The sequence below is a fragment of the Ambystoma mexicanum genome, chromosome 4p (genome assembly GCF_040938575.1).
Source record: "Ambystoma mexicanum isolate Mex_15411 chromosome 4p, UKY_AmexF1_1, whole genome shotgun sequence".
NCBI lineage: Eukaryota > Metazoa > Chordata > Amphibia > Caudata > Ambystomatidae > Ambystoma > Ambystoma mexicanum.
The window spans coordinates 217,016,307-217,039,003 of NC_090927.1; the positions used below are offsets into that span (position 1 = coordinate 217,016,307).

The 22,697-nt window shown below is 45.2% G+C and overlaps 1 protein-coding gene across 2 annotated transcripts in view; it reads left to right on the forward strand.

Moving 5' to 3' along the window:
* The first annotated feature begins 11,353 nt into the window (after window positions 1-11,353).
* BLK (BLK proto-oncogene, Src family tyrosine kinase) overlaps window positions 11,354-22,697 on the forward strand; it is a 679,444-nt gene continuing 668,100 nt past the window's right edge. For both annotated transcript variants that reach the window (XM_069605731.1, XM_069605732.1), the window contains exon 1: window positions 11,354-11,495. The gene's annotated coding sequence lies outside the window, so the exon portion shown is untranslated. The remainder of the gene's footprint in view (window positions 11,496-22,697) is intronic.

The following is a 22,697-nucleotide window of genomic DNA, read 5'->3' on the forward strand; positions in this document are numbered from 1 at the left end:
AAAGTTTGGTGAGGATTCCTCCAAGTTATAAGCCGTCGAAAAAGTGGTCTTCCTTTGAGTTCAGCAACTTAACCATAACTACACGGCCGCTACCGTGGACCGTATAATATATATATATATATATATATATATATATATATATATATATATATATATATATATATATATATATTATACGGTCCACGGTAGCGGCCGTGTATATATATATATATATATGTAGGGAGTACTATAGGAAGACTTAAATTGCGTATGCTCCACCACATTCGGGCTATTAAAAATGAGGACCCAACATATCCCATGGCTGTACATTTTAAGGAAATTCACAATGGAAAACCAGATAGTCTTACTGTCTTTGGCATCCACACCATAGCCAAACACCCAAGGGGTGGAAATAGGGAATTGGAACTTAGGCAACTGGAAACAAAATGCATCTTCGACCTAGAAACAAAAAAACCTAAAGGCCACAATTTAGATGAAGAACTCTATACCTTCTTAGCAACCTAACATTGCAGGACTGGTGTATATGTGTTATGATTACGCCAGCCATATAGATGTTCTCAAATAATGTTCTACGATGCTATGTTTCAATGCCTTTCCATGCCCTACTGTGGCCACTTATTTGGCTACTTATTATTATTATTTTTCATTTGTTTGAACCAGTCTAGTATACATAATTATGTTTTATATGAAACTGTACATATTAGTTCTATTGGACGATGGGCTATACCTGCACTTCTTTATTTTTAGAGTACAGGATTTGGCCCATTTTTTCTCTTCCTTTCCTTTCTAACTTTGCATATATTTTTTGCAACATATTTTCTCTCCTCTTTGGCTTTATCTCAGTCACCCAGGGTTCTCTTCGGTTTTCCCAGGACTGTTTGGTTGCTTGCGCTTGCTTTAGATCTCTCACAGGACACATTCATTTTAATTTTTGGTGGTTTTGGAGAGAGTCTCTCACATAGACATGTATGTCTACCCTGTGAAATCCTAAAGGTCAATTCTTTTAAGCACAGCTTCTTTTCAGTATTTTTGCTATACTGTTTATTATTTTTTATCTTGTTTTGTTTCCTTGGAAACAAATTTCAACTTATTATAGGGTCCTAATCCACTGATCCCTACTCCTTTAATTATTATTTCTATTCTTGATTCCTGAAGTGGCAGGCTCATTTACAAGTATTATGCTCAAATGTGGAGCTTTTGCCTTGCTCACTTTTTCGTTAATACAGGTACATTTTATAATGATCTCACAGGGGTTCTGTTACCGATGGGACTAGACATATGCAGGATTTTAGGAGTGTAGAGATTTTATCAAGATTTACATTAGTTTATGTTATCGGTAACATCTCAAGTGCAGGTAAGAACCAGCCATAGTTATTAACATTTTCTTTTCTTCTTTGCAGGTTTTGCACAGGTCAAAATTGTTTAAAAACAATGTTTACAAGCATTAAACACTTTATTGCTTTGGGATTTCCCAATCCATGCTGCTCTGCATATTTGCACAGGTCGACTTTTTTATTATGCCAATTTGTACTTTCACTATGCACTTTGCCACTTATTTTTATGGCTTGAATCTTTATTATACTAATTGATATTTGCACTAAGCACTTTATCAATCTATGCCTGCCCAAACTGAGGACATATCAACAGTGTATGATTCTCCTGTATTACGAGCAATGTAGACATTAACATACTTTGGCTTTTTCACCCCATATATTTCTGGCAATCATAGGGGTTTTAATATATTGTTTGTATTTATCCCATATATGGAGGTTTTAAATGCGCAACATGTTAGGTGATTTACGGATTACGTTTTTATGAAGTGCACTATGCACACGTGAACATTTAACTTTGTAATTTGCACGGCATTTAATGCAATGCAACAATGATATATTTTCCCAAGATATACAATGTATGAGCTCAATGCAACTTGTTTTGAAATTAAGCATTGTTGTATTGCGAACATTTTTCATTCTGGTGTAGTTACGCTATGAATTGCCAGCGTTAAGATGTCTGCCGCTTTTGGGAATCAGTGAGGTATTGCTGCCTCTAATAGGAGACGCTCTATCTGCTTATGTGGAGTTTGTGGAGTCTTTTTTAGTGACCTCGTCCATGTTATGTACTATCCACGTGATCAAGCGGTGTGTCACCGCGAAACGCGTCGTCCTTGCAGTTACTTGCCATGTTGACTGAAGTAAAATACAAGAATGTCCAGTCTTGGTGAGCCACAGTGTTTTTGTCTTCTAGTAGAGAGTCATTCTGACGCCCTCTACTGTTTTGAAGGAGTGCTATCCAGCAACTTTTGCCCGGTCCGAAGGTTTTTTCACATATATATATATATACTGGCAGTTGTACCCGTGCTTCGTACAGTAATTTCTACAAAAAAATAATTAGACAAATGTATGTTTATATTTTATACTTTTTATACTGTCTACACCATGGAACCTGTCCACATGACACATTTCAAGTTTTTAGCATGTTGGGAAGTATGCTAAACATTTTGAACAGCCACCCACACATATCCACAGATTTCCCTTTTATATATAAAGAGATATATACCTTGTTTCAGAATTAGACACTTTTTCTAGGACTGTGTGGTGTGTCAGTCGTTGGATGTCACATATAGATAAGTGGCTGTGTCTGATCCCACTGGCCATATTGGCATGTTAGTAGAATTTAAGTGTTTACAAAGTGATTGGTAGCTCGGGAGAAAGTTGGGGGTATGACATGTTTGAGTGTAAATGTAAGTGAGGCCTGGGCTGGAGCAAAAAGGGATGGCTGGTGGGTGTCTGCCTATGTACAAACTGTAACTAAGAGAAACTGGATCCCTGTCAATACTGTGCAATAAAGCCACGTGAAAGTCAACATGAGGTTCCTGCATCTTCTGGCGAATGGGCTCTCTTGCTTTATCACAGTGGTGACGTGTAAAAAAGAAAAAAAAAACAAGCATTATGTGGAAGGAGACATTCGCAGCCCCTACCCCAAAGGCCTACCACCCTAAAGTGCTAGGCTGAGCTAGGTAAAGGAGAGTGTGCACAGCAATATTGAGGTGGCAGCACTGAGTTCTCCTGCAAAGCGTCAGTGCATGAAACAGTGAATATAATGAAAGAGTTGGTGTCTTTGATGGAAACAGTAGATGTGTGACTAGGCAGTCAGTGGAAGAGTAGCATTTCTGGGGCCAGTCTTGCTTCAGTGGGCTGGTGCTCTACGCCTCCGGGGAGCCATATAGTGCAAAATATGGTCTGCAGGAGAGATGCAGCCCTGCAGGCATCATTGCTGTCAAAGTCATTGGATTTTCTCAATGGATTCTTGTTGTTGGAGCTTTAAACTTGGTGAGTAAATAAAGAAAGATGAGAAGTAAAACAGACTGATCCATGTTCATTATCCGAGTGAATCAATAAATCAGTACACAATAAGAGACAAACCATCTCCTTCAATGGGCCTTACTATAGCTATCCTGGTAACGATAAAGTCCGGCATTGTTTGCAATGTTACTGACCGATACAGTTCATGGTTATAGTTCATTATGTTATGTTAAGAGTCTTTCATACGGCTCCAATCACTTCAATAAGACCTTGACCGATAAATAGGGTCTTCACCAGAGATAAAAAATGCTGACAGTGGTGCACACCTGGTAACATTTGATATAGAAATTCAAATCGTCATTATACGTACAGCAGAGCTGATTTAAGAATTTTAAGGTGCGGGGGAGGAAACAAGGCCTTGGCACAAAGCCTAAATCAGAAAAGAGAAAATAGAAGAGGGCCCAAAAGGTGGGGCCCTCCCGTCCCCTGCACACTATTTACTGATGCCACATAGGGCCTTCAAATATATAGATATAAATCTATCAATGTATAAATATATAACAGCAGTTTTGTTAGTTGAGCATATAACGATTTATTTGGCAAAGAAGAAAACAAAATAAAATTTGCCAAAAAGCACAATCTGTTATACAAAGTAATTCATGACGTATGACATATTAAAACAAATTGCGATGAAGCAATAAATGATGAAGAGATGATGCTGTCCAATTGTGGGGTGGCCGACGCGTTTCGAGGGTAACCTCTTCTTCATAAGGGCCCAATTGAACTGCCTGCGTGACTGGGTCAAGTGCTTCACTGGATTCTTCTTGCTGGGACATGGGTGGTTAGGTTGACACACCGACGCTTGGAGAGATGCTGCGTCTGCAAGTCCTACTACAGATGTCAGGCTTTTTTATGGTGCCAACGCTGCTGGGGACTTTGCTGTCCAAGCTGAGATGAGATGATAGAGCCAATTTATGTTCCTGCAACTCCTCTTCTGGACACACTTTCCTGTTATATATTTATACATTGATAGATTTATATCTATATATTTGAAGGCCCTATGTGGCATCAGTAAATAGTGTGCAGGGGACGGGAGGGCCCCACCTTTTGGGCCCTCTTCTATTTTCTCTTTTCACCAGAGATACCCAGACCATGATCTACAGCAATTGTGAGCAGTAAGGATAAACTAAACAATAGAGACAGGAATTAAGAGATGATGAGCAACGTTGAGACACACAGGGTGATCGCAATGTGGTGCGAGAAGAGGTGGCTACATTATATGAACTGTGTGGTGTTTATATTGGAAAATCTTCATGATGACAGAAAGGGAACACGTGATTCCTCTAGGAGAGGCGTATTTTCATGTGAGAGCTGTGTTTCTGAATCTTCAAAGAGAAGTGTTTGGGAAAATTAGTGAAGGCTGGATGTGTGATGGACCCAAAAAGTCATCGGGTGTTCCCTATAAATGTTTTGGCCAAAGTTAGCCAGATAGTGTTGAAAGGCACCCCCTGCTGTCCCAGATATGTTGACCGAGGTCTGCCAGGCTGTTTGTCTGAAGTGGCACAGCCAAGAATTGTCTGTGTAACTGTGAATGAGAGGCACAAACAAGAGAAGATGTGCGAGGGAAAGGTTGGTATCACTCTCTCCTAAGGGACATATATCAGCAGCCGCATGGTGAGGGTAAGATGGCAGAGCTGGAATTGTGGCAGCCTAACTCAGTGTCATGAAGCGGGGGTCCAGATAGAGTAAAGACTAAAGTTTAATTACCTTTTTTAGCACTCTAACCCAGCTAACCGACCGTTACAACATTCTGCCACTTTGGACTGTCCTCCCGCTTCTCAACATCCATTTTATCATCAATCATTGAGACTGTGAGTTATCTAGAGAAAATCCACTGGCTCCCACCTTCTCTGAGTCCCAAAACATACCTATATCTCCCTACTGCGAGGAGTCACCTGTGCCTCAGCTTAGACTGGCTTCAATGGGGAAGATTTACAATGGCTGCAGCCCGATGTGAATCGCGAGATAGTTGTATCTTGTAACATCTCTTAAATATAACAATCTGTAGCATATCATCAATCGGTATAGGTGTGAAGCGGATGGCAGCATGAAGAATAGCCATAGACTATTAGAGGAACACAGCATATTAAATCATTGAAAAAGCAAAGAAACATGTCACAGAGGGCACTACCATGACCACACAAGCGTAATGCATTTTAAATTGTACAACAAACACTTATTGTGCCACTTAAATACTATTTTTCCTATAATATTGTTCTACCTGCTCTTTATTTAACAGATTTGCAAATGATTCTCTTGATGAAGGGACTACACTGTCCGGAAATGTGTTAAGATATGAAATTCTGGATTACATCTACTCGAATAAATTTACCTCTTGAAGATCACCTACTTACAATTGTTGGATGATATTGTTTTGAAAAGTCTATATTCCAAAGTTGCCTTTGGTGCTGAGGTGAGTTCTAGGGTATGCGACCGCCTTTAAATTTAATTTAGCAATTTTTGTTTCATTTCTGTGCTTCAGTCCCCCAGCCCTGCTCTCCCTCCCCACTGCTTCCTGGATTCCATTCCTCCCACTCACCGCCAAGAGCTTCTGATTGGCCAAGAGCCCACCAGACCAAAACAGTGCCTGAGGTGAGGTCTGGGGTCTGCGACCCCCTTTGCATTTAATTGAGCAGTTTTTGTCTTATTTATGCGCTTTGCGCACCATGTGCCCCAGCCCTGCTGCCCCTCTGCACTGCTTTCTGGATTCCCTTCCCCCCATCTTCCATTATGCCACTCAGAGCTTCTGATTGGGCCTAGCAACCCTATTTAAGAAAAACCTTCCGGGGCAGCCCCTGCCCGGGCAGCCACTGCTTAAGGGCCAAAAGGCAAAGTGCAGCTCCAGAAGAAGCAGCTCCACTCTGTGTTTGCCCGTGTTCACCAGGGAAGCCTGCCGAAGTCAACCAGCCGCGACTGATAAGGTAAGTGTAGTCTTGGTGGTGAGTAAAGCTATTACTGTACTCCAGTAAAACCCCACCACTCTTACTACCTAATATCGTACACCTACATGCATTTAGCCTAAACTGTATAAGGCAGCCACATCTTGCATTTAGCCTAAATTATATATGGTACTCATATTTTGCTTTCAGCCAGTGACATATGGTGGCCGTATTTTGCGTTTGCCCTGATTGTGTGAGTTAGTCATGCCTTGCTTTTGGCCCAGCTGCGTTGGTCAGCCGTATGTTGCACTCGGCTTAGTTGTTTAGGGTAGCTGTGCTTTGCGCTTAGCCAAATTGTGTGAAGTAGCCATTGTTTGCATTTGGCTTAGTTGTACAAGGCATCCTGATTTGGCATTTGCCTTTATTTGTATCTTATCTATCACATGTAGGAGTTCCGATTACACTGCCAAACACTGTTGATCATAATAAGCTTCTCCACTGTCTTCTTGAAGCTGGTATTTCAGGTACCATTCTAAAATGATACTCTTCCTTTCTTTCAAATCGGCTTCAAACAGTCTTGCTCCCGCCTTTTCACTTCATCCCCCACTGTGTTTGATTGTGGGGTCCCTTAAGGTTCTGCAGATTCTTTTCTGGCTAAATGTCCCATTGGAGGACCCCCCCAAAAACTGAAGGATTGCCTTTCGGCAGTGTGAATCTGGATGGGCAGTAATTGGCTTAAGCTAAACAGAGTAAAACTCGAGATCTTACTGGTTGGTCCCAGCTGTGCAAGACAGTCCTGGACCTCTGACTACCGGCCCGTATCCTCTGGCCCCCTCCTGAACCCTCGTCATTAGTCAAGAGCTTAGGAATTAAAATCATGTCCTCAGGATCCAGAGAAGCCCAAATCTCCTCAGTCTGTCAACCGGGCTTCGTTGAGCTCAAAGTGCTTAAGAAGGTTCTCCCTTTCCTTCCGACTGACTCTACATCAAAAATTGTGACTGCTTCCATTATGAGGTCAATTGATTATTGTAATGGAATCTTTTTTGGTCAACCAGAGCCTCTGCGTCAACGTCTTCAGACGATGCAAAATTCAGCAGCTCTTCTTTCCCTGAATGCCTCTAGAATGGCTCACTTCCACAACCTTCTTCACCATCTTCACTGGCTCCCTGTTGAAGTTCAAAATCTTGTGTATTGTATCGTGCCATCCATTACACCAGGGCTGAGTTTCTTCAATCTAGATACATACCCTATGAGCCAAATAGAATCCTCTGCCCAGCCCATCAATCACTGCTGGTTATTCCTCGTTTTCAGAGGGCCCGAGCTGGAGGAAGATCCTTCTCTGTATTTTCCCCTATGCTGTGGTATGCCCTTCCTCCTCAGATTTGAGCCATTACTGACTTCACCTCCTTCCGAAAACAGCTAAAGACTCTTCTTTTTTAGCCCGTGACACATAGCCACACTCTTTCTTCAGCGCCTTGATGCCGTTTGGTCTTTGCTGCCCTCTATAAATACCAGTACAATACAAAACAGAGTCAAATCTCAGAGTTTCCTTTGCTGTTGCCAAGGTTAGATGTAGGCCATTTCCGGTTTGCTTTACCAAAGTTAAATCGAGCTGTTTCTATGGCAGTGCCAAAGTTAAAACTGAGTGTGTCCAGTGGTGTACATGTGTGGTAGTCAGCACTATTTTGCATTTAGCCTAATTGTGAAAGGTAGCCTTACCTTGCTTTTTGCCCATATGTGTTAGTCAGCCATATCTCACATTCTACGTTTAGCCTAATTGTGTAAGGTAGCAATACTCAGCAGTTAGCAACTGCAGGGACAAGCCACAGTTCACACAGAGATATAATTGTGAAGATTAGTCAGCCATCACATTTAGATAGATTTGTGAAGATTAGGCACGCGTCACACTTAGATAGATTGAAAATTAACCATGCGTATCACTAGATAGTACTGCGAAGATTAGTCAAGCGGCACATTTAGTTAGAATTGTGTAGATTAGCCACAGAGACGAATTTATAGAGTAGTCAATGTACTATCCACCCGGCTCCTGCTCCCTTCGACACACCACCAAGTACTGTACATGCCCACTGGGTTAGCCAGGCTATACACAAACACACACCCAACATAAATAATCACTAGCATACAACAAACAACCCTGGACACGGGACCTTACCCATACGGTATGCATCAACACAACATAACATAACATAACATAAACCTCTTACCTCACATATGTCGATTCAAATTCAAGATTATTTCAATCTCTTTCAATTTGATTATCTTTGAAGATATCTGAAACATTTACTTAGCTTGGATCAGACTTTGATAGTGATAGTGTGTGGGGGAAGGGAGTATCCTCCACCATAGGACACTTTCATTTGTTTGTTTGTCACATACAAGCTCTGTGCCAGGATCGGTCTTTCTCACCTGCACTGTACTGTCCAAGACATAGTTTCTTTCCTTTAGATCAATAGCTGATTTTACACTTGGTGTGGTTTGAGGACTGACTTTTTCCACCTATTGCTATAAATGTCAGGACACGAATCCTAAAATGAATACAGCGGAGGGGACTAAACAGCATACAGAATGCATAATAACACTGCAGAAAATTGACATCAGAGGTTGCAAGATCACAGCAAGACAATACCAGTCACGTTTAAAAATGTATTGGCAGTGCCAACAGGTTGGGAGTTTGTGTAGGCATGGGAAAGGAACTTGCCAGGCAAAGCTGTAGTGGTATTAAATGACCATTAATGGTAGCAGGTGCAAAAGGCTGCAAGTATCTGGACATCTAATAGCAGCGCCTGGCAAATGCCTAATACTTATAAACAAGACAAAGCTGTTGGCTTTGACAATGCTTGTCTTTAGTAGGACTTGAGTGAAGGACATGCATAGTGCTTGTTAACAGAGTGGCTGAAGGTAGACCTGGTTAAGACATGTTTATAACAACAGTAGCAGACAGGGGTTTTACAACTCCAATTAAGTCATTAACTCTAAGAAGACTACTTTGAAAAAACACTGTCTGGCACTTCGAGTGCAAAGTTTGATGGTAAATCTTGTTTGAAGCGAGCTCAAGCTGGGAGTGAATGGCAATGGACTGGGTCAGAATGCCCATAGGGATTAGCATGGACATGGGCAGTCCATGGGTGAGCAAATAACCAAACAACACCCACAATCTGTGTGTCCCTCCTCATATGCCATTTCTCCCTATCTGTACTCTAATGCAATAGTTTTGGCTTAAAGGTGTTGCAAGTGACACCTATTAGCCCAAACTAAAAGTGGGGGTTGCACCTAGCCCCTTCCAATATGTTCTCTTGATTTGCATGGCAGCATTGCAAGCTGTGTGTTCTGTCCAACAATAGTAATTTGCTTGCAAAGTAAACACTGAAGAGGAACTGCAGAAGGCAAAATGCAAAATGCAAAAGCAAGCCAAAAAATGTAAACAAATGAATGCCTGCTCTGGTTATCTACATTTACTTCTCCAAAACCTTTTTTTAAATGTATGCATAGAAAGATAGTCTGCAGGCTCATGTCATTTTGCATACCTTAAATGTACGTGTAGTGCTAATTTCTCTATACATAAAGGACGACATGTACCAGAATGCAAAGCAATATGAACTTCACGTAAGTTGCTTTGAAGCCAGAAATTGCTAAATGCACATTCCAAACAAACCAGTGATATATTAACCTGCTTTTAGCCATTCGTTGAAAGAGTTGCACTATTGTGGGGTTTTATTTTATGTTAAAGGATATTTATAACGCACAGTATCACCATCGGAGTGGTCCCCTGGTGCTCTGGGAGATCAGAAAATCAAGAGGGTAGGGTAAGGTATTATGACTTAGGGTTAGCGGGAAAAGGATCAGGAGAGCTGTGAGGTGCTGTTGGCAGCTTCAATTTGGTTTACACCGTTCGTTGAGTGTGGGTGTGACTTTTTTCTGCTTTGTAGCTGTCGTGTGCTGTTGTGCGTGGCTATGTGTCGTTTGTTTCGTTGTTGTGGTGTGGTGAAGTGTGTGCGGTTTGTTGTTCAGTATAGGTAGGGTTGTGTTGTGTTTTAGAATTTGAGAGGTGGGAGCAGAGGGATGAGATTGCTAGTGGTGTTTGGTTTAGTGGCGGCCCTCTGTCGTACCTCCTACGCTTTTGCCTCCTGTGATACGCCTCCCTGCTAGCGCCTCATATTGTGGTACTCTAGGGGGGACGGCAGGGTCTTCCTCCTTTATTCTGTGTGTGATTGAGGGTTGTCTGCAGGGCTATCTAGAGGCCATGCCCCCGCCACCCTGTGTCTTGGGTGGTATATTGCTGCACCCGTTTCAGCCTTTGGCATTTGCTGGTGCCCATCTGCCGCCTCTTTCGGGATGCGTCTGGGTTGGGGGGGTCGGCTGGACCTTTTCTATGTGCTCGCTATCTATCTGGTCCCCATGACCCTCTGTCTGTGCTCCAACCTGGGGCGCTCTCGTCTTCATCTTTAGACCCTGTGAGGGCTCTCCACAGGGACCTGGGTCTCCCACCCAAATACTAGGAGTGGACATATGTTTTTTCATAACACTTGCCATCCATTTAACTCTACCCACTTAAGCCTTGGCAACCCGTCCTAAGTGGAAATACATAACCTTTTAACAGGAAGGAAGGAGTCATGTCTAGTACAAAAGACAGCAAATCATGGTATGCAAATAAGACCTGGGTGATTTCTGTAGCAGGCCTAATAGGTGTAGGACAGAGAACCTAAAACACAAATAAGGCTGCAGAGCAAATAGGGAGCATGGCCCTTTGTGAATCGAATCAATGGGATTGCTCTTGAATGGTAAAGGTACACTAATAAGCATTGGGAACGTGTTTATGTCCCATGAGGGCTACACTACATTTACAAAGCCAGACCTATTGGCTTTGCCAACGCTTGTTTAAGTCAGATCTTAAATTGGGATCTGTGTCCTTTTCTTGATTATGGGTAAATATACAAAAAACAAGCATTTCTGCAGAAATCAGCCACGCCCCTTCTCTAACCACTATTTTGGGACCGTGTCTATTAAATGCCCTGGTTAACAAGGGCGACCGGCAGCAGCCAGTGAGATGCGCGGTCCGGCCCCGACAGGAAACCACGAGTGTCAGCCTGGCGTAAAGGAGGCTGCCGGCTCAAGGGCTGCTTCCTCAACAAAAAACTCACGAGGGACGGCTCGGCTCAACCCCGCAGACGAGCTCGTATTTGGCGGCAACATGGCTTCTTGGAAGATGCGCTAAAAAGCTGTGAGAATCCGTAAGGTAAGAGGGCGCTACATTAATCCCAACACATGTTCTCTATCGGTGTTTTCAAGGCGTGACTGCGACAAACTCGTCAAAGAAAAGGGAAAGGTATGCCCGGGGCTTTGATTATTAGGTCCAAAGAATGTCCGAAAAGATATAAATCTGGCCAACTATTAGGAGGTAGTTTCAATCAGTAATATCTCTCTTCATGTAGCGCTTCATGCCACACTCCTCTCCCTTCTAAGTGCTGTGATAGCAGATGTTGATAACGTTCTTGGGAGAGTGCTTAACTTTTAGAGCTATCTTGGTAGCTATATTAATAAGTAAACATATATAAAGGATTTGTATAACTATATAATAAGTGCTTTGATGGTGGCTTGGTTGACGCATTCAAGGGTTCTTATATATTCTTTTTTCAGCTAACAGAAACCCCTTGATAAACATATTAATATCATGCATGCTATTGATACACCCAGTCCCTTTCTGATGTCGAGCAAGCACGCTGCATTTAATTGTGGCATTTAGGAAACGTCCCAGACTTTACTCTTTGACAAGTACTTTTGTGAATCCGTCCGCCTGCCTCCTTTTCTTGCATCTGGTGGTTTTTCTGTTTGCATTTTCTGTGTGTTGTACATCTGTCGGGCTGTCTGGTTTTGTGCTTCATTAGTGCTTTGTGCTTCTTTAGGTGCTCTCAGCAAAAGCACTTATAAAGTCAATGGTTTTCTTCACACTGTATTGAATTATCCACAATAGATGGGCGGGTGTAAAGATGGATGGTTGGATGGATGTTGAAAGCATGGATGGATGGTGGTTGGATGGAAGCATGGATGGATGGATGGTGGGTGGGTGGAAGCATGGATGGATGAATGGATAGATGGTGGGTGGGTGGACGCATGGATGGAGGGTGGGTGGGTGTAAGCATGGATGGATAGATGGATGAATGGATGGTGGGTGGATGGGTGTAAGGATGGAAGCATGGATGGTGCATGGGTAGAAGCACGGATGGATGGATGAATGGATGGTGGGTGGGTGGATGGAAGCATGGATGGATGGAGGGTGTGTGGATGGAAGAATTGAGGGATGAATGGATGGTGGGTGAATGGAAGCATGTCTGGTGGGTGGGTGGAAGGATGGATGGATGTATGGATGGATGGTGGGTAGGTGGATGGAGCATGGATGGCTGCCTGGATGGATGGATTAGATGGATGGATGGATTGGATGGATGGAAGGTCGTGGGATGGATGGAAGGATTGATGGATGGATAGATAGGCAGACAGAAAGATAGGCCAGAACTGACAGTCACCAGAAAGCGCATCACAATGTTTCTGGGGTTTACACTTTTGTTATAATATTTGCTGACCAAGCAAAGCAAATATCTATATTTGTGTGATAGAGGCAGTGCATGGCTTTGAAATCTCAGACAAGTATGAAACAGAGCATGCACTCTGCCTCTTTGAGGCGTTAACGCAGCGGCTTCTTGTTTCCACAGCGCTTTTCATTGCCTTCATTTTTATTTTATGTGTACTTTTTTAGAGTTGGATCTCTTATTTCTCTATGTTTTATATTGTATACATTCAGCAGCAGCTCTATTCACGCCAGGGAGTGAACACTGGAGTGTGTTGTGATGGCATAAGTCATAATTAAAGGGCCCAGAGAAAGAGACAAACAAAATAGTTTCAAGTTTCCTTGCGGGTAAAAACATAGGGGTTTAGTACAGATAAGTTACAGAAGTTACCATGAGCGACTCTGACTTACTCTTGACACACTCCTTTCCAACCAGGATTAAGTCAACGTTACTCCTGGTAAGTTATTCATGAATTAAACAGCCCATTTCCAAAAAGTAGTCAAAAATAAGCCAAAGGGAACGTATGATAAATTCTTTGCATTTCAGGAGTAAGTCAAGAGTAAATCACAGTTACAACTTAATTGTGAATCTACCACATAATACTCAGTTGAATGCAGATGTGCTTGGAGTAAGTTCCAGAGGGAGGGGCGTTGATAAAATACCCACCTGTGCAGGACAGAAATCAAATGTGACCTATGTAAGCGCATACTGTTCACAGAGGGTTCTTATGCCATGACCTAGTCGTTCGGAATGAGGGCTCATTAAAAGACAGGAGCTCTGGACCCTGAAAGAACCTTAAGTTGCCCTCTATCTGCTACCTGCACCAATGCATGCAAATAAAGGCCCGCCAGTAGGCAGGTCTATTGCCAGGCAGCATGCACCACCCAGTGCAAAGTTCCACGCAGTGATGTGGTGACGGGCGAAGGCTTCTACTGTCACTAATGGTGACATTAGGGACACGCGCAACAAGGAGTCCTTGAATGGGTGAAACCAAGACCTATCCAAATTATGTTACTCGAACATAAAATATGCTCCGTGTGTTTCCCTGAAGAAGTGGCTAGGGCATGAAACACGTGTTGACTTATGGAGCACAAAATGTCAATAAAGGAACTGAAATAATAAAATAACACTTACAACTATGAGTCACTTATATGATTAAACGTTGCTGTATAAATACTAAATTTCAACTGTATTATATTATGTATTATTATAGAAAAGAATACATGCAGGTTGTCCAAACGTTTCCATCCCCATTGTCTCTGTGGCTTATATATGTGCGTATGCGTGCAGGTTTGTATGTGTGTGTGTGTGTTTCTGTGTCTGTAGTAATGTCTTTATGTATGTGTTTGTGCAGTGGCATATTTATCTTTCTGCTCCCCTAGGCCCAAATAAGTGCATGTCCCCCCCAACTTTTCTCTGCCTCTGCCGATCCTGCACCTTTACCAGATTTCCCCCTTTAACAAACTCTGTCTGCGTTGTCCAAACAACGCCTCTTCACCCCCATTTTGTCTCCCATTTTGGGTCCATAACATTATAATGATGTTTTCAAGGTTGTAGGGTTTATAAAGTTATTGCTTCCTTGCTATTAATTCAAGCCTGTCATCTTCTATGTTGTTAGTTGAAAGAGTGTTTCCAGATCTCTGCTGCCCAAGATTTGGAGAAAACAGTGTGCTCTACAGTTGAGTGCACTAGAAGTAATTGTTACGGCTAATTGTTTACTTGGGTTAGACCCGAAAACAATCTTGAATTTTGGGAGGATAGCTCAGCGGCAACGTGCTCGCCTTGGAAGCAAGGCGACATGGAGCAACACAGGTTTGATCCCCGGGTCCGCACTTCGAAACTTCTGGGTATTAAGTGAGTTATAAATAACTTATATCATACCATATCTTTTAGAAGAAGCGATACGAACATAAGCTGTCTGCCAACTGGACACTAGCGAGAGAAGATTGGAACAAGACATTTTGGTTTCAATGTTAATATCTGGTTTCTCTCACAAATTGCCTACTGTCACTCTAGGAGAAGCATGACTACATTTCTACATCCGGTCTTGTTAAAATGTAAAGTTTACATATGAAATATATGCAAGTGGTACAGGCACATCTTATAATAATGTTGAATAAAAAGAATGCATCCCTCTTATCTTGGTTAAAGTTCTGGTGTTAGCAGGGGGCACATGCAAATAAGCTGCTGTATCTCCGATCCGTCGGGCTGGGACACCATTAAAATATGGCAAAATCACAAGTGACGTTTGTAATCTCTGCCTGGGCATAGATACCTCAGTAGAGTAAAACAGTTGGAGAAGGTTCTTGGAATATTTGGCTGTGCATTCTTATGATGGTGTTTTGGATAAGGGTGACTCTGAACATTCGCACCGGAGAAAGGCAGATTGACTAATCATAATTCGCCTTGCCCGGGCGCGAATGTGCATTCATCGACCACTGTGACAGAAAAAAAGGCAAAATAAATCGCCACCACTTTGTCCGCTTTCGATGACAGTGGCAATTTTGAACCATGTTTTTCATGGGCGCCGTCATTCGAAAAGGGACCTAGTACCTTTTCTATATTTGTGGCGGCGGTGGCCATGTTTTTGTTCATTTTGTTTCTCTGAAAGGAGATGGGCTCGCGCTGAGCTCATCTCCTGTCAGAAAGAACAAAAAAATGAAAACTATTTGCATACCGGTAAATCCCAGGGTGCAAATAGCTTTCATGTCCCCAGCCCGAGCTGAGGCCCGAGCAAAGCTCGGGCTGGTGCGCCGTTAAATCCCATGTCAGCTGCATTCATGTGTGGGAATCAACAGCATTCCTCCTAGCTGAACAATGCAGACAGCTATTATAACAAATGAAGTGGTACATACCGTTTATATCATTGCTGTTTGTGCAATTGTTGAAAATACCCAACAATCCAAGAGTAATACTGAGAAATGAATTGGGCGTTCCATCACAATATTACCTTTGTGGATGTGGTTTAGGCTATGGGTCTTGCCAGCAGGCATTTAAGGTAATTTAAAATGTTTCTTAACTCTGTGGTGTTGGTTGGACTGTACAATAATTAGGAACATTTTGAGATTTGTGGGTATAGATATAGATGTCCTGCTGTCGTTTGAAGTACTGTTTCACAGAAAAAGACTGACCTTGTTTTTAAAATATAATGAATGTAAAGTTGACTTATAAACATCGCAGTTATCCATTGTGTGACATACTTTGCAGTTGGTTCCTCTGGTGGAACTGACCGTGCAGCAGAATGTCATCAAAGACACAAGATAACCCCAGCAGGGATGCCACTTGCCTGCTTAGCACTGAGCAGCTGCTGTAAAGATTGCTGAATGGATATCTTTACGGGAAACCTTTACAGCTGTAAAAAGGTGTATACCTTTGGCACACAGGTTTTGTTCTCCCCCTTCTATGGCTTTGGGTATCCTTTCAAAGGTTTCTTGATGCACTTGCGCCTCCAGATTAACGTTTTGCCATTTTACCTTCTCTATGATCTATTTCATGCTTGCACATTTTGGGCTGCCACAGACCTCAGAAATGTGGGGCTGGGGAGAGAAATGAGTGCTTACTTTTGAACGTCAGTGCCACCTGTGGGAACTCTGTGCTTGACTTAAGCAGAGGCCTGCTTTTGATATTGTAAAATGATGCATAATTTTTATCCTTTACTTTTCTGAAGGGAAATCCCTCATTTTTTAATTTTTAAAAAAATGCATGCTGTGTCTTTGAATATAAAAGTGATTGTTTGACACTGTGTATGTGTGTATTGATTAGAAAGAGCTCCAAAGATAATGTGAAGTGGCACCAATAAAACCAATTAGATTGTGTCTGTTTTGCATATTAAAGATTATTTTGGAATATGAGAATGACCAAATAGCTTTATATCTGTCATTCATGTCTATAAGAGTTGTTTGACTGACTCACCAAATAACAAAAGCATGCTGGATATCGTACAAGGTTCATTGTTTCTTTAATAAACAAAAGTCAAAGTTTAGTTGTCAGAGTAGAATGACTGCTAACAGCTCACAATTACTCACAGTGTTGTGGGTCAGTCAGACTCGAGAATCAAAATGGGCTTTATATTTTAAAAATGACAACCAGAAAATTGAAAATAAATTGCAATAAAATGCTGCTCCTCTGGTAATATGCTGCCATAGGCCTAGTCGGCCTTGTTGTAGATACGTTTGTACCTATTTTGGTGAGTGTGGGTGTGTATCTATATGTGTGTCTCTTAGGAATGACTTTTATGTATATGTTTGTGTCTGTTTTTGTCAGTGTGTGCCTGTGCTGATGTCATTTTTGGATCGCATCATATTGCAGGCTTAAAGGGTCTTTCTACTCAAAACAGATTTTCCCCCATACCTGCTTCATCAACAATCAGCAACATAAATTCAGAATGTCCCTATGCAGGGTGTTATGAAGCATCATGAAGCAGTGCCTATGGCACGAAACATGTTGATGAAGTGCTTATGAAGTGCTTATGAAGTGCTTATGAAGTGCTCATGGCGCGAACGATGTGTCGACTTATGTCAATAAGGCACTGCGCGCGGACATCGTGTATGGGTAGTAAATATGAATGTATCATGCGCAGGCTGTCCGGCATTTCCTCAACACACACCCACCAAGTAAACTCTGCAGAGAGGGGTTATTTACAAACAAATGGGTAGTGCAGGCAACACAAGGAAAACCAAAACGTCTTTCCTTCTCCTCTTAGCATAGCGCTTTGTTTCTCTGTCCATCACAAAAGCCACACAGACAGTGGACCCTTCCCCCCTACACGCAGGCACACACACGAGCGTGATGACAGACACGTCTATAATTTGACAATTTCTGAAGTGAACAGAAAGTTGTGTTCCTTTTGATAGGACTGTTTCAGAACAGGCTGCTCTCAGGATGTGACTGTACTTTTATAGATGACATTTGCAATTATGCCGTGCGAGCTGTCTTCCAAAAGATTTTGTTGTCATATTTATAGCACCTCGAGACAAGTTTGCCCGCAAGAAAAAGCCTGGTGTCTATCGTGGTTGTACAGAATTACCACCAAAGGTAATGCCCACGGGGCCTATAGTTAACGGAGGCCCTGGGGAATTACCATTAGGCGTTAATGGCCCGCTAGGGAGGGACTTATTGCCATTAGTATTCCAGGGTTTTTAGCACCAGCATACTAATGGCATTGTTACTTTTTTCAATCAGCTATTGTTTTGTCGGTTGAAAAAAAGCAGTGCTGCAGTACGCGTTTGTTCTAGAAAGACTAGAACCTGCGTACTGCTTCAATTTGACCCAGTTGATCCGTAGTAATGAATGGAGAGATGAGTGAGGAAGCTTCACTCGATCCGGCACGCGATGCACGCAAATGTATACACAGGATTACACTGTGATATGGTTCGGAATCGAGCCAATGCACATATACAAGCCGATTCATGGAATAAATGTGCGCCGAAAATCCCGGCGCAGAGGGGCCAATGCGTGCGCTGCGCCGAAAATCAGCGCAAAGCGCAGGGAAACCAGCGCACGTCGATTCATGGAAGTCCCTGCGCAAGAAAAGCAGAGGACGTGCGCGGAAAAAACGCGCGGCGCAGGCCGGCGCACAGGTCAACCAACGTCGTGCGCCACGGCCACTGCGCCATCACTCCGAGCGCAGCGCACAGCTCTAAAGTAGGCGGAACACAGGGCGGGACACTCGGAATGGGGAATAAAATGGGGCACAACACTCGGAATGGGGAAGAATGTGGGCGGCACGGGGAAAGTTCAGGAGGCAAGTGCGCGGAACGCCCACACGCTCGCATACAACACATATTCATGGAATAGAATAGGGCAAAAAAGCGCACGCTCAAAGCAGCGCACAGGCACAAACAGGCACAAACACGACCGCCACAAGAAAGCAGGCGGTAGCGTGTCTGCGCCTGCAAGAAATGTGCGCTAAAAGGCGCGCCAACAAATAGCACCTATATACAGACATGACCAATGTACAATACTGTTGCCCTCCTGGACAAATGACGTACAAAGGGGTACCCACAAACACAGACACGCGCAGAGAGAAAAAATAAACGTGTGCGTGCATACCGGGGTGCGCGGTAAGTTCCACACGCGATATGGGCGGGTACGTGGATTGCAGGGGTGCGCGGGAAGTTCCACACGCGATATGGCCGGGTACGTGGATTGCAGGAGTGCGCGGGAAGTTGCACACGCGAAATGGCCGGGTACGTGGATTGCAGGAGTGCGCTGGAAGTTCCACACGCGATATGGCCGGGTACGTGGATTTCTGGGGCGCGCGGGAAGTTCCACACGCGATATGGCAGGGAACGTGGATTCGAGGGGTGCGCGGGAAGTTGCACACGCGAAATCGCCGGGTACGTGGATTTCAGGGGCGCGCGGGAAGTCCCACACGCGATATGGCAGGGAACGTGGATTCGAGGGGTGTGCGGGAAGTTGCACACGCGATATGGCCGGGTACGTGGATTTCTGGGGCGCGCGGGAAGTCCCACACGCGATATGGCAGGGAACGTGGATTCGAGGGGTGCGCGGGAAGTTGCACACGCGATATGGCCGGGTACGTGGATTTCTGGGGCGCGCGGGAAGTTCCACACGCGATATGGCAGGGAACATGGATTCGAGGGGTGCGCGGGAAGTTGCACACGCGAAATCGCCGGGTACGTGGATTTCAGGGGCGCGCGGGAAGTCCCACACGCGATATGGCAGGGAACGTGGATTCGAGGGGTGCGCGGGAAGTTGCACACGCGAAATCGCCGGGTACGTGGATTTCAGGGGCGCGCGGGAAGTCCCACACGCGATATGGCAGGGAACGTGGATTCGAGGGGTGCGCGGGAAGTTGCACACGCGATATGGCCGGGTACGTGGATTTCTGGGGCGCGCGGGAAGTCCCACACGCGATATGGCAGGGAACGTGGATTCGAGGGGTGCGCGGGAAGTTGCACACGCGAAATGGCCGGGTACGTGGATTGCAGGAGTGCGCGGGAAGTTGCACACGCGATATGGCCGGGTACGTGGATTTCTGGGGCGCGTGGGAAGTTCCACACGCGATATGGCAGGGAACGTGGATTTGAGGGGTGAGCGGGAAGTTGCACACGCGATTTGGCTGTGTGCTCCCAGGCATTACCTGTACACCCTCCACGGCCCCTGCAGGCAGCACACACCACAGGGAACTACCCTGCACACCTGCTCATGTCTCCCACCACCCCCACCCCCAGCACTGTGGGCAACCTGCCAGCAGGCCCCCACCCATGGCCAACCCATGTCTCCCACCACCCCCACCCCCAGCACTGTGGGCAACCTGCCAGCAGGCCCCCACCCATGGCCAACCCATGTCTCCCACCACCCCCAACCCCCCATCCACCTGGGGCACCCTCCACCAGGCCCCCACCCATGTCCCCCTGGCCCCTGGTCCTGACGATACACAATAATGGCAGTAATGACCAGCATACCCAGCACAAACACCCAGGCAAGGATTGCATGCACCCACATAGTGAATGCAATCACATGACACAACCCCAAAGGCAAGTAAGCAAAAGAACACATGTCCGCCACACACACATACACAATGGGTGCAAGTCAATGTCAAAACCCATATCATGGCATGTAAGAAACCAAAGAAAAAATGACACAAGTGTAAGATAATATTAAAATGTATTAAAAAATAAAAATAAAGTAAACTCTGACAACTATCTGGTAAAGCAAATAAAAGGTCCATGTCCGGGAACAAAAATGAGAAACCAAAAAACAAAGGATAGAAAAATGAATAGATTTTGTCCAAAGTAAACACATGTAGAATGAAATGAAAGATAAACCATTACGACATGGTGTGACCAATATGAAAGTAAAAAAATTTATCTCACAAAAAATAACTATATTTACAGGATTGTTCAAGGGTCCATGAGCCCAACACCACAAATTAAACCTAATACTAACTATTTAAAAAAATATGTACAAAGAAGTGGCCATTGTCCAAGCGGTCCAAAAAAAAAAAATTAAATAAAGGAAACCTAGCACTAACTAACTAAAAAACTATATACAAAGGCAGCGGGCTAGTCCTGCGGCTCACTTGGTGATGCTGGCCAGGGCATCCTCGAACTCCATGTCAATGTCCTGGAGGCGGGACTCAGTCCTGGCCCCGAGGTCTCGCAGGGACAACCCCATGTGCTCTCCAAATTCCCTGCGAGCCTCCTCGAGGCACTCAGCCCGCCTCAATGCCTGATGCATGGAGATCTCCGCCCTGGCCATGGCGAGCCGCTCCTCTTCCGCCCGCTGCCGCTCCGCACCTATCCGCTGGCCAAACTCCTCCCACACGGAACACACCGCCATGCCAGGGTTGCCCTGCCCTCCGGCCGATGCCTGCCCCTCCGATCTTGATGGCCCTGAGCCATGATGCCTCCCACGTCGAGCCCGCTGCTGCCTGCGACGCCACTGCCTCTGCCAGCACGACGGCATCCAGGCTGATGGTAACCACCGACGCCGTCGTGCACGTGCCCTGCCCGATGATGCCGGCACATCTTCCATCTGCTGGGGTCCACTTGCTGTGTCGTCCACCCCTGCTGGACCTCCGACTCCCAACTGCGGCAGGGATGGGATCCCCACCGAGCTGGCTGCATTGGTCGGGGCAGGTCCACAGGGGGCCATGGTGGCATCTGGGCCGGAAGACGGCAAGGAGAACGACTGGTGGATAGCCTGCACAGAGGAGGAGAGGGCCGTCAGATTGGCCAACACATGCAGGAACCCCCCGAACATGGCCGATCCCAATTGGGCCACGTCGGCACGGTGCACTTCGTGATGACGTGCGTGCTCCTCCCGGGAAGCACGCACGGCATCACGAATCACAGCCGTGCGCATCGCGACCCCAATCAGGACCTGCTCCACGCGGCCAGGGGTTCCCACGGCCGCAGGTGGAGGGGAGTCAGTTGACATGGACATCCCCTCTACCTGCGGACGGGCCTGGGACGGGGCATCCCTGCTGGTGCATGGTGGTGCACTCACAGGGTCAGGGACAGCGACATGCACAGGCCCCTCCACGGTGACCTGTGCTGCCTCCTGCCCCTGGCCCTGGACTGCACCACTTGCACCAGCAGGGATGCTCCCACCAGGGCCCATGTGTGCACCAGTGTCGGCCTCCTCCTCCTCTGTGCAAACCACCAACCTGGATGGCTCCTCACCGTCTCCCGCCGTAGCAGGCCCCTGTGGGGGCTCACCCACCCCTTCCGCTGCAGCCGTGGGGGCATCCCCGCCGCCTTGCTCCACAGCGCCGTCTCCGCCCTCTTCTTCACTAGCCGCTGCGTAGAGGGAGACAAAGAACACAAGCATCAGGCTACTGTACAATGGTCCCCTAGACAGGAAGCAATAGCAGATGAGCACCCCTGTCAAAGTACACTTCCATCATGTCCCTCCACAACACATGGGTCAGTCCAGGCAAAACACACACAGTAACAGGCATGGTGCATGCCATGCACATTTCCATGCATGTCCAATTGACTCTTGAAACATTCAATGAAATGTAACTCACATGCATCATGGCTCATGCATATCACATGCACACACTACACCTCAGTCACATCCATCTGGCCACAATCACACCAAACACAGGCAAAACAAGGGTAAGGTGGGTGCGTCACTGAATCTGTGCATTGTCACACACATGAGTCATGCATCCATGGCATGCACAAGTCACAGACATGCAGGTCAGGCACACAGACATGGCTACCATATATGTACCTGGCATCAGCACCCATCCTCACCCCCATCCATGTCCAGGTACAGAGACTGGCATGCTCTCATGTCCCAAATCTGCATAGTGCTCCCCATGCCGCATTTCTACACATGCAACAACCATGTGGGTCACACATCACTGGTCGCACATGCATTACCATGATGTCCCAGCA